General features: G+C 41.7%; 1 pseudogene; it reads left to right on the forward strand.

Annotated features, from left to right (window-relative positions):
* The first annotated feature begins 9,574 nt into the window (after positions 1–9,574).
* LOC147035718 (uncharacterized) lies at positions 9,575–11,300 on the forward strand (annotated as a pseudogene).
* The last annotated feature ends 3,205 nt before the right edge of the window (positions 11,301–14,505 follow it).

Consider the following 14,505-nt stretch of genomic DNA (forward strand, 5'->3'; position numbering starts at 1 on the left):
AACAAGATTGGGAGCACCAAGTACCTGAAGACTCAAACTTTCATCCTCGTGCGCTGGTACTGGAAGCGCCACAACCCATGATCCATCCAGTGAATCGATGTCTCCCCAGGCCTGACCCAGATGTCTGTTGACCACTGGCTCAATGCCAACAGAGACATGAATATCACTGCAAAGGTTGGTAAGTCTTTTTCATGACCCCAACCTCCTCGATAAAAACAAGTCCATTCAAGATAGCAGCATCCATCATTTCATTGAAAGCCTGCATCTGAGTTTTGTCCCAGGAAATCCATAATCCCAGTGGTGCCGACTCCTCATTCAGCAACTCGAGGCCCCCCGCAAAGGATATCCAGAGTCTCCACAAAGATGACTGCATCAAAAAGGTCAGAGATCTTGACATTCCCAAAGAATGCGAAGCAGCTTGATCTCTCTGACATCCTCCCCAGAATCCACTCATACAAGTGTTGAAATGTGTGGAGGCCAGCACACACCACTGACAAACTCCATTAACAATTGGAAATAAGTTGGAGATGGTATCACCACATCTCACAGCACTCTCAGTTTCAGAGTATAGTTCTGACATCAGATTGTTAAGTTTTGAAGGCACCCCACAAATACCAAGAATCCTGATTCACTGAATCAAACACTTTGCAGAGATCAACATAGCCTACAAGCAGCCCCTGCCAAAACTCTTGTCTGCATTCGGTGAGGACCTGAAGAGCAAGGATACAGTCAATCATTGACCTCTTTGGTGTGAAGTCTGACTGCTCTGGATGCTGGTGCTCAAGCAGATGGTGGTGAACACTCTGAATAATTAGCTGAGCATAGACCTTTCCCAGAATTGAGAGCAGCATCGCCTCTCGGCGGTTGTTGCAGTCTTTGCAATCACCATTACCTTTCCAGAGACAGCAAGGACCTTCTTCTACTCAGCTGGGATCCTGTCTGTGTTCTCGGCAGAGCACAGAACTGCGTGCAATGACATGAGTGCAGCATTTCCACCAGCCTTGAGAAGTTTAGCACTGATGCCACAGATCGCAAGTGATTTTCCCCATTTAATTCGTTTCACCACAGCCTGTGTTTCCACAAACAAGGATGGATCACAGTTGATTGGAAGGTCAGCAATAGGAATGGTAACACCCTTGACATCCAACTCAAGAGTTGTTGGATCAGCCTGGTACAACCGCTCAAAGTAACCGACCCAGCAGGCCTTTTCTTCGGACTCCTCTGTCAAGAGCCCAACACTCTCTGCTATAACTGTAGTACACCAAGGTACAGGTATGGTAGAATACAATGTGCATTTTCCCCGGTAAGTCGGATGAGAATCACTTGACCACCGGTGATGCTCTCCCCCTCACAGATTACTCGCCCATAGGCCTCCTTGTCCAACCATATCACACATACAGTTTTATGCCTCAGCTCTATGATCAGCTCAGCAAAGCCATTACACCTGGCCCTGCAACACTCATCAATGGTTTTCATTGTCCCTTGTGAAACAAAATTCTTCTTCGCCCTGTGGTGAGTTCCAAGACATCGAGCGGAATCATCAAGGACGGTGGGCTTGAAGGCACTCCACTACTTCTCAGGATTCCCCAAAGCACCCAGACACCCCAAGTCCCCAATCAGCCTCCTTGAAAGTTATATGCCCTGGCTGGTGATGAACAGATGGGACGTCTTTGTGCTCATTGGGATCTGTCCAAATCTAGTGCCTGGCTGCAAATTAAAGTGGGCCTAATTCAATAATTAATTCCATCAAGACTGTCCTGTGGCGAGCATGAGAAATAGGATTCTGTTCTCGGGAATGGACGGATCTTGGAGAGACATGGGGCATGGCCCTGTCCTGCCTCCAGATATACAGTCTTGCTGATAGTGCATGGGTGATGGGGCAGGGTGCTGGCCAAAACGATGCATCCCGTGCGTCTTAAAGCCTGCCCTGGACTGGTGAAGTCGGCAGGGCTTCAACGTGGTGACAGGTGTGGGTCCCCCTGTGGGGAGTGCAGGTGTCAGTCATTTGCAGACACAGTCCCTGACGGAGTTTGCCACCTGGGCTTGGAATGTTCGAGGGTGCTCCAGCAGGTTGGCTGGTGGGCATTGCTGTGACCCTTAGTGGTTGGTTCACTCACTCCTCGGGGGCAGCCCCGGGAGACAATGAGTTGCTGATGATGCCGCTCTCCTTGGAAGGCCCCTTTCCTGTTGAGCTTGATCATGCTCGGCTCAAGCAGCAACAACATCCCATGCATGCTCTGAAGATCCCAAATGATCAAGGTCTTCAAAAACTCTCTCAATTTCATTTGCATTCTGCGAATATTTGCTTCATTGTCATCTATTTTTATCTTTAACATTTGCATAACGCTCCTTATATGTTGGAAAGTGACTTTTTTTAATATCGATCCTCATTTATGCAGGAAAGATACAGTATCAGGAGACCTCTATATTTTTCCTCTCCATCAGACTGTTTTTGTGAAATCTAATAACATCTCGCTTGTGTTTCCTCATTGATCCGAGCCCAATCAAAGTGTAATCAGTGTAGATCCTACATTGCTCGCATCGGAATCCTCCAGAATGTCAGGAACATGATCCACTGCATTCGGAGCAGATTATTTTCCATCATTTGTGTAGTGAGCTGTAAACTATGCTCAGCATTTTGTCTAATTCATGTTGTCATGATGCATATCTGTCTAACAACGATGTGAAAAAATATTTTCAACATCATCTGGCATGTCTTTGAGAATGCCAAGTGATTTCAGCATGGAAACTTGCTTGTCTTTCAGAACAGTGTTTACAAATACCACTTTCCTCTGAGCATTTTTTAAAGGGAGGGATCATGTCGTCTGGAAGCTGCCTCCTGGGCACTGCCCACTCAGTTGTTCAGAAATGTTGAACCAACTTTTTCAGTTTTGATTTGATATCATCTCCACTGCTTTCTTCAGCAACCTTCTTCAGGAGTTCACTCATTTATCTCTCACTTTTCAACATGTAGCTGTTGACATCGGCAATGTATGAATAGGGGTCGGTGATAAACTGAAGATCGATGTTGCCTTTCCATGAGTAAAGAATGTTTGGATTGTCTCGGTTTATTCAACTTTCAGATGGTTGTCTTTGCAAAACAATGCATTTGCCAGATTTTGTGAATCGTAGAGTTTCATTGTATTGATAGATATCCACCTGTGACAGTCACAACAGCTCATCCAATGCAACATCTTCAGCACCATCATTATCTTCCATAGTTTCTCTCACTTGAGTTCGTATTTCTTGCCATCGGCTGAGCTATAATTATGGAATCCAGCGCAATGGACAGTCCTGCAATCAACATCTCAGCACTTGGTGTATGAGGGAATCTGAATCTACACCTCTTGTTTCATCTGCTTGTTTTTGAGTGGATATGCTTCTGCAAACCAAGCCTAAGCTTCTGAAGTTCCTCATCATTCTGCAGAACACATTTCTGGTACTTGTCAATAAAAGCTGCTCCTTCCTCATCCACATTGACATCAAGTTTCAAAGCATCTTTTATCCACAAAATTGTCTGGTCATGAGGGGTGTCCGGAGGTTGGACTCGGTTCTAATCATAAAGTCGTGAACTTCTCTGACAAGGTTACTCTTGGATCCAAGGAATTCTTTGAAAAAGGAGTCGACTATTTATTGAAACTGATGTGCAGCTGTTGCTGGATTTCAGCGTAACCATTTATCTTTTTAATCCCATGATAGATTTTTCATATTTTCATCTTCATCTGGCAGTGCTGGGTCATATTGATGACTGATGCTCTGGATAACTTCTGATCATTGCATATCTGCAGCTGATAGGGTCAGAAACCATGTTGGGATACCAAGTTGATATCCAATTGCCCAAAATCCAGAAGTACTGTGATCCAGTATGCTGGAGATCCATGAACATCCTTCGAAAAATGGAAGGCTGTGTCCGTTCGGATCATTTCCTGCATATTCTCTGAGCATTTCATCAATCCAGCATTAATTGTTCTGTTTCTGAGTAATTTTCCATAACTTTGTCTCTGAAATTTGCAAGACGTCCTTCACTTGCTTCGACTCAACAGCATCCTGAGCAGCTCGTAAGTAGTCTATATCCTTGGCAAACCTGCCCTCCACGTCAAAGAGATGTTGGCTGAAATATTTCCTGACAGTTATGGATTTGTTGCTCTTTGCAGATGATCAACCACAGCCTTGAGGATATTTTTTCTGGATTTGTCAGTTCTTCATCTTTCTCATCAAGTAGAAATGCAGATGGCATTCTGTGTTCTCCTGGTGCAGCAGAATATGAATCATCTGCATTGAGTGGTCACTCTTCTTGAAGTCGTATATCATAGGGGATGCCTCGAAGTATACTGGTCTGCTCAAAGGATATCTCACCTTCCAGGTCTTCATCTGCCTCAGCTTCAGCTGATGTACTCCTGTGGTGTTGAACTCCTTGAGATTCAACTTTTTCCGAGGTTACATAATGCAACTCATCCATGATACCAAGGGTAACTTTGTTTAAAGTTGTGCCATGCCAAGGGTGTATATTGTGAACCCAATCTGGTGTAATTGTGTTCAACACCTTGAAATTAATGTTTAGCATGTCAGCTACACCTTGTACAGCCAGATTGTCTGTCCATTCACCAGCCCTGAACTGGGTTCTGCACTTCTTAAATTTTTGCAATTGTTGCTGACCAGGATTATTATTGTGTACCACAGACAATTCTTTTCGAGTTATCTGTGCTGCTCTTGCTGTCCTTGTAGCCTGTGGTGCAGAGAGAAACTGCATATTCTTCAGCAAACTCAGTGTCACCAAGGCAGTACAGAATCAGTTATCTTATGTCTCGCCCACTAATATGTTGTATTACTGCTGCAGGTAGTGAGACAGATGCAGCATGGAAAATAACAGTCTCCATCACAAGTAATATCTATGATGAAAAAATTATGCTCCCTCGCAAAGCATGTCAAAACTTGTTGAGCATTTGCACCAGGTACAAGCTGTTACATAGCTATTTGTTTCCTGGGTCAAAACAAAGATGGAGGCTTTCAATGACATCTTGGATGCTGCCTTCTTGTCTGTATCTGTCATTGGTGAGGATGTTGAGGTCATGGAGAGATTCAATTACCTTAGCAGTTATGGATTCAATTACCTCGTGGCGGTGGTGGCCGTGCATCCAGGGTCGTAGGCCTGTGGATTTCGGAACGTTGGAGAGTCCCACCATGGTGGTTGGAGTCCGGCGTAACTGCACGAGGCGGGAAGGTACCCGGCCAGGCTCTGTCCCCCCAGCTCGCCTTCCCTCTGGGCTAAGGGAATAAAGACCCACGGGGTCCATTTCGTGTGTGTGTGTGTGTGTGTGTGTGTGTGTGTATGTGTGTGTGTGTGTGTGTGTGTATGTGTGTGTGTGTGTGTGTGTGTGTGTGTGTGTGTGTGTGTGTGTGTGTGTGTGTGTGTGTGTGTGTGTGTGTGTGTGTGTGTGTGTGTGTGTGTGTGTGTGTGTGTGTGTGTGGCGCCAGTCTGATAAGTAGAATCGTTAAGTGCTTTTCGTTCATTGTAAATTGCATTTCTTTATTTGGATAACTCCGCTCTGTGTCTCCTTCCCTATTGTAAATATGTATTTGTTAAATGTTCCAGTTCGTTGCCTGGCATTTCTACAATTGACCCAGCATGGTGCGTATTGAGAATTAGGGAGGAGGTGTGCCGTAAGTTGTCGTTTGGACCGACGGACTCTGGTAATTCCGCTCGGTTGCACCGGACCAAGGTCGCTCGAGCGACCCGGTTCGACAGATTCCGTCGAGGGTGTGGCTTCCCCGGTGGTTTGAATGCGTGGGTACTTAGGTATATTGAAGTTAGGCAATTAACCCTACCCCACGCCATCGAAATATTGGCGACCATGGTCCGCTAATTGACCGGTGACCTTTCGGACTTATCCTAGAGTCACGACCCAAATTCCGGGGTGTTCGGTGGGAGACAGCTCCCCTGTGCCATCGACTGGTCGTTTATCACCACCGAACCCGGGCTCGCAACAATATGACGACATAAATACCACAAAATTATGCAGGAGGAGGTGCACCTATTTGGAAAATTTAATGTCAATCAGATTAATGGTTGCTGAGAAAATGAACTATGAAAATGCAGACACATGCACACGGACATGACCAATTGCTTAACCCCGCTTTTCACTTTGCGAGTGCAGGGTAATATGTTCCCTTACTTGTGACAAGTGATGCTTTTGGTCACTTTTAACTGGTGGGAATGCTGATTACAGACCTAAGCACAACAGGACACCAGCTGTTTCACTGAAACCAGTGCAGCTGACCAGCTTCTTTGGTATTCCAAGATGGCAGGTTGCTGGTGCCAGTCACCACCTGTCATTGTATTTAGATATGGATTAATTCCAAATTTGTTATTAAATTGTTTCAATGCTTGTTTCAGTTGATTTGGGGGATAGTTTGGAGATGTATCACTTTTTGAATAGTTCTGTCCACATTCCATTTCTCCCCCTCCCACGATCCTAGCCTGGTTTGGTTGATTCCACATTTACATTTGATTTATTTTTGTGATACAACGCTTAATGTTTAATATATTTTAAAATTTTGCGTTGCATACACGAGGCCAGAGACAAAGTAACTTCCTCACGTTGGCATCACCATCATAGCTTCAGCAGTTATTGAATTAGGTTGAGCTACAGTTCTACCTTGTTTTGAGAGGAGAAAAAGCAAAACAAAAGAAGAAGAAGAAAATGCACAAATTGCTGTTTTAGAGATCTCCCAATGTGGTACTTTAGCGATGTATTCTGGAATCTTTTTAAGTCTTGGTACTTCAGAAAACTCTCGGGAATACAAAGGTATGACTTTTAAATTCTCAAGACCACTCTATAGTTATATATATATATATATATATATATATATATATATATATATATATATATATATATATATATATATATATATATATATATATATATATATATATATATATATATATATATATATATATATATATAAGCCTGTTATTGTGTACACATTTTAATTGGTTGCCATTATTTTCCGCCGTATCATCCCTCCATATGGAGTACTACCATACTTCATGATACAGTGTTAACATTACCTCTTTTGATAAATAATTTACACTCCTGCAAAGGGTTCAAATGAATGTATGTTAAACATTTAAACATGGGATGAAACATTTCTCATTCATTTAAAACATGTGGGTAGGGTGTGTATCATATCTGAAGCTTGAATATTATAAATGTACCTGAAGATTATTACATGAATTACCTGTGGTGTGTGGAAGAGCCCCAACAGTCGTGCAATTGCCACTGCATGTGAAGAGCCAGATGAAGTGACAACAGCTTGATAGAAACACGGATCCTCATCCTCTGATAGTGCCTCAACATAATTTAGTGACTTTTCAATCGATTTTGGCATTCGGAAACAATTGTCATGGATGATATAACCAAGTGTGAGGTTAGAAAATATTTTTTTATTATTATTTATCTCATTTATGGCAAAGATCATGGCCATGACGTTTTGCAAACCCCGCTGATCAAACCTGAAAAACAAGCCAAATATAATGATACTGCTTTTCAGTGTCCTCTTGAAGCTGATCAGGCTTTAATCATCATTTTTTTTTGTTTCATGTGCATCTTTCTGCATTTATTCTGTTCTGCATGTATATTTTTGCAGGAATGGTTTAAATGTTTTGCATTAAACCAAAAATAAATGCCTTTATTGTGCATCACAATAATATGATTAGGCAACAAGGCAAGGATGTTGAAAATGTTTACATAGAAGAAGCACTTCAGAATGCATGAAACATGTTTTGGTTATTTTTAAATCACTGTGTCAGAATGAGAAAGAAAAATTGTTTTCAAACATAATACATTGACATATACAGTATGCAAGAGGTTCAGATTGCAACACATTCACTATCCCTGATTGGTGATGTGAGTCTCCCAGAGGGTAACTCCCAATATGCTGAGTGGAAGCTTTCTGCACAAACATGGTGATCCCATGGTGAGATTCAGTAAAGATTATTTAATTTGTTCTGAACAGTGGGTTGAGCATGCACATTCTGTTTTAATTGGGAATCTGGTTGTACTGGAAGGCAATTCCAAAGCTAAAAATCCAGAGGGATAATGATTTTAAACAAAGCAGGTTTAAAGGAGAGTGTTTACAGAACACCGTACGATGTACCGCGTGATCTATGATGGAGCAGCTCCTTGCAAGCATGGCCATCCATATCAAATGCTCAACTGTGTCTGCCGTCATCCTCCTGCAGTTGGATTGCATTTTTTTAAAGAGGTTAGTGGCAGGATTTGCAGTTTGGCCACTGTGTAGCCCATCACTGCGCAACAATTTGATTGGTCGTGATGACATAATATGCTGTAATATTTGAATTTTATTTTAAAAAAATTGAGTCAAATAAAAGAGAAAATATAGTATAAAATGTAGGATGCAAAAAGAGTCCACAGATCTAGATAGTTACAAAGATCATTTTCTACATTATTATCAAATCAAATTCAAATTAAAATGGATTGGTTACTTAAATTATATAAATTGCAAAAACATTGATATTTCGTGAAGAAATAGATCTTCATTGAATACAACTTCTAAATCTGACTTCCCTATATATTCATGCATGAAATATTATGGAGGAGTCCAGAAATGAGCTAATCTTGGAGAGTGTAGACCCCCTTATATTCCATGTAAAAGGACCAATTGCAAAATGACAAAATGTGGAAAACAAATACAATGAAAAGAAAGATATAATATAAAGAAAGGAAGAGTGAGAGAGGGAAGGAAAGACATAACAAAAATGTTTTGGGACAACGGAGATCTAGTAATAGTGTATGCTCTCGGGGGGAGTTCGTGGCCATCGCAAAAGTACAACGTCACGCATGATTTTATTGTTGTACATACCAAGACCTTTCAAAAAAATTTGGGTGACAAGCCCAAATCTGTATAGATATTGCTACAGGGGGCGCTTTTCATAATAGCCACCATAAGTATTACTTTTGACCACATCTTGGTCTGTGAGACTCATAGAGACATGATATTGGTGCCTAAACATATGTTTTCAGGGTCAAGGGACTCAATCAGACCAATAACAATTACATTGGCTCCTTCGTTTGCAGCAGCCATCTTGAATTTCAAAATGGCCGCCATTCAAAATCGCATTTTCCATATATCAGTTATCAAAACACATAGACGCTTGATGTTGGTCGCCATACTCATGCATTTAAGCCCAATGAATCCAATTATAAGAGTAGAATAATACAGTGGTATAATAATACAGTGATTCACTGAGACCAGAAAAAATCTTCTTGAGTATATTCAGGTTACCTATAAATCCAACGTGACGCCCATAACTATTATCACCAAAATCATGGGTGACTTTGTGCTTTTGCGATGGCCATGAACTCCCCTTAGAGCAAGGAGTATATGGTGTCCATCACAAAATTGAAGATTTGCTGCTTTCTGTAATTATTATGTTTAAAGATCTTCATTTAACAAATCAACTCACTGTAATCCACTTCTCTTTTATTTCATATAAATTCTGAAGACAAGCACTAATACAAGACCTAATACAAGCCCTAATCCACAATCAGCAATGGAATTTGTGCAGCTTTCAGGGACAGGAGTTGGTGATTTTGACCGGACAAAGTATGTAATTTGTCAAGAGCCAACGCAGGGAAAACTGATCAGCACACCCAGCAGGTGTAAACGAATACGGGAAGTTAGTGATATACGAAACAACTCTGTAACAAAACGCATAAAGTTGATGCCAGCCGAGAGTGACTTCTATTATCATGTTTCCAACCAGTGCTACAAGAAGTACACCAATGCGAATCTGCTCAGACGCATCCAGGAAGGAGGGAAACCACAGAGAGCATCACTATCCTCAGAAGAATCTGGCAGTCCACATGGGGTTGCGACTCGTGCTCACTCCACTGCACATTCACCTCCAAATCGTACAGATGCATAGAGTGTCAACTACTCAATGAACTGCATCATTTGTAACAAGAAGTTACACAAACGGGACTTCACAAAATATCGTGTATATGAGTCGACCCATGCTACTTCACTTTTACAAGCAGCAAACTTCTTCCAGGATGACTTTTTCAGTCGAATGTGTGACCTCGAGGATGAGCATGCTGTTTTTGAAGCTGACCTGTATTATCACAAACAGTGCATGACATCATGCATCCAAAAGTTTGAGAATGCTCAACGTTCAACTGGCGATACACCAGAGCTGAACCCCAAGCTGCGTGCATGGAGTGATATCGTTTCTGAGTTGGAAGAGGGACTGAAAAGTGGCAATGGCTATGAACTAAGTATAATCAGAGACCGATTGAATAGACTGGTGGAGGACGAGCATCAATTTCACAATAGAGATGTGAAGATATATATATATATATATATATATATATATATATATATATATATATATATATATATATATATATATATATATATATATATATATATATATATATATATATTTTAGACACTTTGGTAGTAGCATTAATTTTACATATCCTGACCAGTTGCGAAAGTCTTTGATGGTTTATAGTGTGCCATGTAATAGAGCAGATGTTTTGGCAGAGCATATTCGCTCCATTGATCCTGCACAGGTTTGAGCCAGTCTGCTACGGCAAAGTCTTGATAGTCATGATTTTAACATAGATGATAGATTCGGTGATGCTCAAGATCTAAAACATGCATGCTCCTGTATGAGAATGCCAGAACCGATACTTCAGTTTTGAGGATATTTATACAATTTCAACCCTGAGACATACCCCAAGGCAGCTGAAGCTGTAATGACGGAAACACATCCTACAGCAGAAGATGTAGATGATGAAGAGTTAGATGACGATGCATGTGAAACAGAGAGTAGTGAGGGTCGGAATAACAGTGATTCCAAACAGACTGCTGATTGTTGCCTCTCTGCTCAACGTTGCAGGAAGATCCAAGCTCTGTTTCAGACTTTATATTATGTACATTATTGTGGCAGAAGTAGAACGCCAATGCATGTAATGAATGCTGAATCAGCTCACAGTCTCGGGCGTGGAGGGGAAATCATCACTGATATTTTGAATCGTTAAGGGCTTGCGCTAAGCTACGGAGAACTGCGACAATATCAATATATCATTGCAACCGACACTGCACAGCATAATACGCAGGATATTGCAATACCAGCTCATTTTGATCCTGGAGAATTCACATCAGCAGCCGTTAAAAACTGGGATCATGCAGGTGCTAATGTGTCTGAGCATGACACAGTCTGCGTTCTTTTCCAGGACAAACCTAGTTCCCAGAGATTAAAGGTTACATGATAACTCAAGCAAATGAACCACTGAATTATTATACTCTTATCTTTGGATTCCTTGGGCTTAAATGCATTAGTATAACCACCAACATCAAGCGTCTATGTGTTTTGATGACTGATATATGGAGAACTGCGATTTTGAATGGTGGCCATTTTGAAATTCAAGATGGCTGCCGCAAACGATGGAGCCAATGTATTTGTTTTAGGGCTTCTTGAGTTCCTTGACTCTGAAAACTTAGGTTTAGGCACCAATATCATGTCTCCACGAGTCTCACAGACCAAGATATGGTCAAAAGTAATACTTATGGCGGCCATTTTGAAAAGTGCCCTCTGAAGCAAAATCTATACAGATTTGGGCTTGTCACCCAATTTTTTTTGAAAGGTCTTGGTATGTACAACAATAAAATCATGCATGACTTTGTACTTTTGCGATGGCCACTAACTTCCCCCTAGAGCCAGGAGTATATAAGTGGCATTGATAATAGAACCAGGCAAAAACCAAACCAAGTATGGAGAAAATCACAAGCTTGGTATTTAAATGGGAAACACAATAAATGTTGTACAAAAATCTTTCATTGTTGTCAAATAATTACCGGAAAAAACAATAACTGCATATACAATCTTAAAATTATATATTTGACTCTGAAGGAGCTCAGACCAGAACGTCGAAGGAAGCATATATCTTATCTCTGCTTAACAAAGATATTTAAAATAAAAACCAAACCGCAACATACTACATATCAGCATTCTTGATGGGTATGAAAGTTATAAGAGAGAATAAAACACTTTTTGGAATCACAAAGCAATCAAACAAATATTAATCAGGAGTCTTTATGAATTCCATTCTTAGCGTGAATAATTCATTTTCTCTTAAATTTTAACCTTTCGTTGAAATTATACTTCTTGCTTCTTTGTGAATTTAGATTTCCGGAATTCTTGAAAAACAATGGCGACACTGCTCACACGTTGTTGCATCTTTGGCGCGGACACAAACAACTGGGTATATGTAAACTTGTATTGAAAGACAGAGCCCTGGCATTGTGGTGCGGTCTCTTTGGAGTGCAGGGCGGATGCCGTTGAGAGTGCATTAAGACCAGATAGAGAGGTGGTGTGTGTGAATTCGATCCTGGTGAACATCTGAATTAGAAACGATTGTGAGCTCGATAAGTCAATGAAGATTTCTGTACGATGTCATACATGAATGTCTTGTTGGAAATAATATTGCAACAACTAAACAATGAATCAATTGAATGTAAAACTTCAGGCAGAGAGTTGTAGTGGGGCAGATAACAGCAATTTTTGAGAGGAATCTTGCAAATGATGATACAAGCATCAAATTTGGCAAATTGTTCCAAAGGGGATTCTAATCAAATCTGCCTGATTGGCCATTTGAAAATCCAAGATGACGGCCATTTTTCAAGATGGCCACCAAGTAAGCCCCCCGAAGTTGACTTTTTGCTTAGAAGCATTTGTAGTTGTCTGATTTGCATGATCTAGGTGTGGATTCCTATGTTTTCACGCCTGCTGGAGTGGATTTTCCTGTTTGTAAAGCCCCGTGACACACACATTTTCTGATTTTGCACCACTTTAATGATTGTCATATGAAGCTAAAGCCTTTCTGCAACCGGGCCCTGGCTAGTAAATGTTCAAAGTTATGCATACTATGCGAATGTCCCTCCAGCTGCTACTGTCCACATATGCAGCTGCAGAGTGTTGTGCAGGGGAGCCCTGACTGAAAGCACTTGCATCTCCGGTTGCAACCTTTCTTACAGGAACACTTGGTCAGTTCCTGACAGCTGGCTGCAATAGGGGGTAGTATTGTCCAACATATCTGCCACGTCTCTCCTTTCTGTGTCCATCCCCATTCAGAGGGACTGCTCGTCTCTGCACTGCAGATGGTTGCCTGGCCCGAGATGATCCCAGCCTGATAGGCTGCATGCTTTGCATGTTGTCTGAGGGCTGCCTGTGTTGGTGGAATTGAGTTGTACGGCCTCTGCTTGTGGGCAAAGAGATCCAGTCTTGCTCCGTCCACACCAGTTGCTGCGCTTGATCTGTCATACATGAGGACAACGAATCTCTCCAGCATCTGCAGGTCAAGATCATGAATCAATGTTGGATGCTGGCTGAGATTGGTGAATGTTTCAGAAACATCATCAAAGACGTTCCAAATCTGCCATGCAGTTTTCTTCCCTTTACCACAGAAGGCATACATGACGTCACATACAGTGAATGCATGGAAGTATGGGATCCCTCAAGCTTTCTCAGGCACTATTGCAGAAACTACCTCATGGAATGGAATCCATCTCGCCTTGGCTCCTTGGCCAAAGGCAATCCTCATGTTCTCAAGACCTAGTTCCTGTAAGGATGGCTGTACCGACATTGCTATGTCCAGTACGTCCGTGCCATTATCCTTAATGATAATGGACTTTCTACCATCCGTTGTTGCATCCATGGCATGTACAAATATTCGAGTGTCAACTCCTTCATGACAACATGGAGACACAGCATCCAGTTACTTCCTTGTGTTGCTTATGGAATCTTCTCTTTTTGTGATAATAACTGTGCTTGTCGTCTGTGCTTCACACATCTTTTCCGCAAGGAAGTGAAACAGCTCAGTGTTGTTGCTGTCATCTCGAAGAAAGCTTCTCCAGTCACTTGGGGTCTTACTGGGTCCTGTCACTCTTCTTCTGATTCCTTGCCCCCTTTTCGACCTTGCCTCGGACTTCAGACTTGACTTCTTGTACACATCAAACACTACATCCCCCCTCTCATACCTGGCACCATAGGATTCCACCTTTGGGATGATGTCTTCTTTAGCATAGTCATAAAATATATTTGAAGTGCATGGAGGTAGGGCATTGATAAGTGCTGAGCATCAATGATGACTGCATCTCCCCTTCGTTATCTGTCTGGAATGTTAACTTCCGCTTCAAGAATTACAGCCAGCTGTGACTTCTGACACGTATGAAGCTTGCCGCTGTCACTGAGAGATGCAGGGTGTGACTGATTCTCATGCTTGAAGAATTCTTGCAAGTCACACTGCCTGTTCTGGCATGAGATGAACAGTCGTGAGAACAGCTGACAGTCGTCTTTCAGGAATTTCTCCGAAGAACTTCTCCCAGCTTGCTCTTGTTTGAAGAAAGAAACATTGTTTTTCTTGATTGGATGATAGACAGGACATTCACCTCCATTCTGTAGCCCCTCCATGAATG

This window comes from Eptatretus burgeri, chromosome 1, assembly GCF_056783735.1.
Source record: "Eptatretus burgeri isolate ZD-2024b chromosome 1, Ebu_testis_v1, whole genome shotgun sequence".
NCBI lineage: Eukaryota > Metazoa > Chordata > Myxini > Myxiniformes > Myxinidae > Eptatretus > Eptatretus burgeri.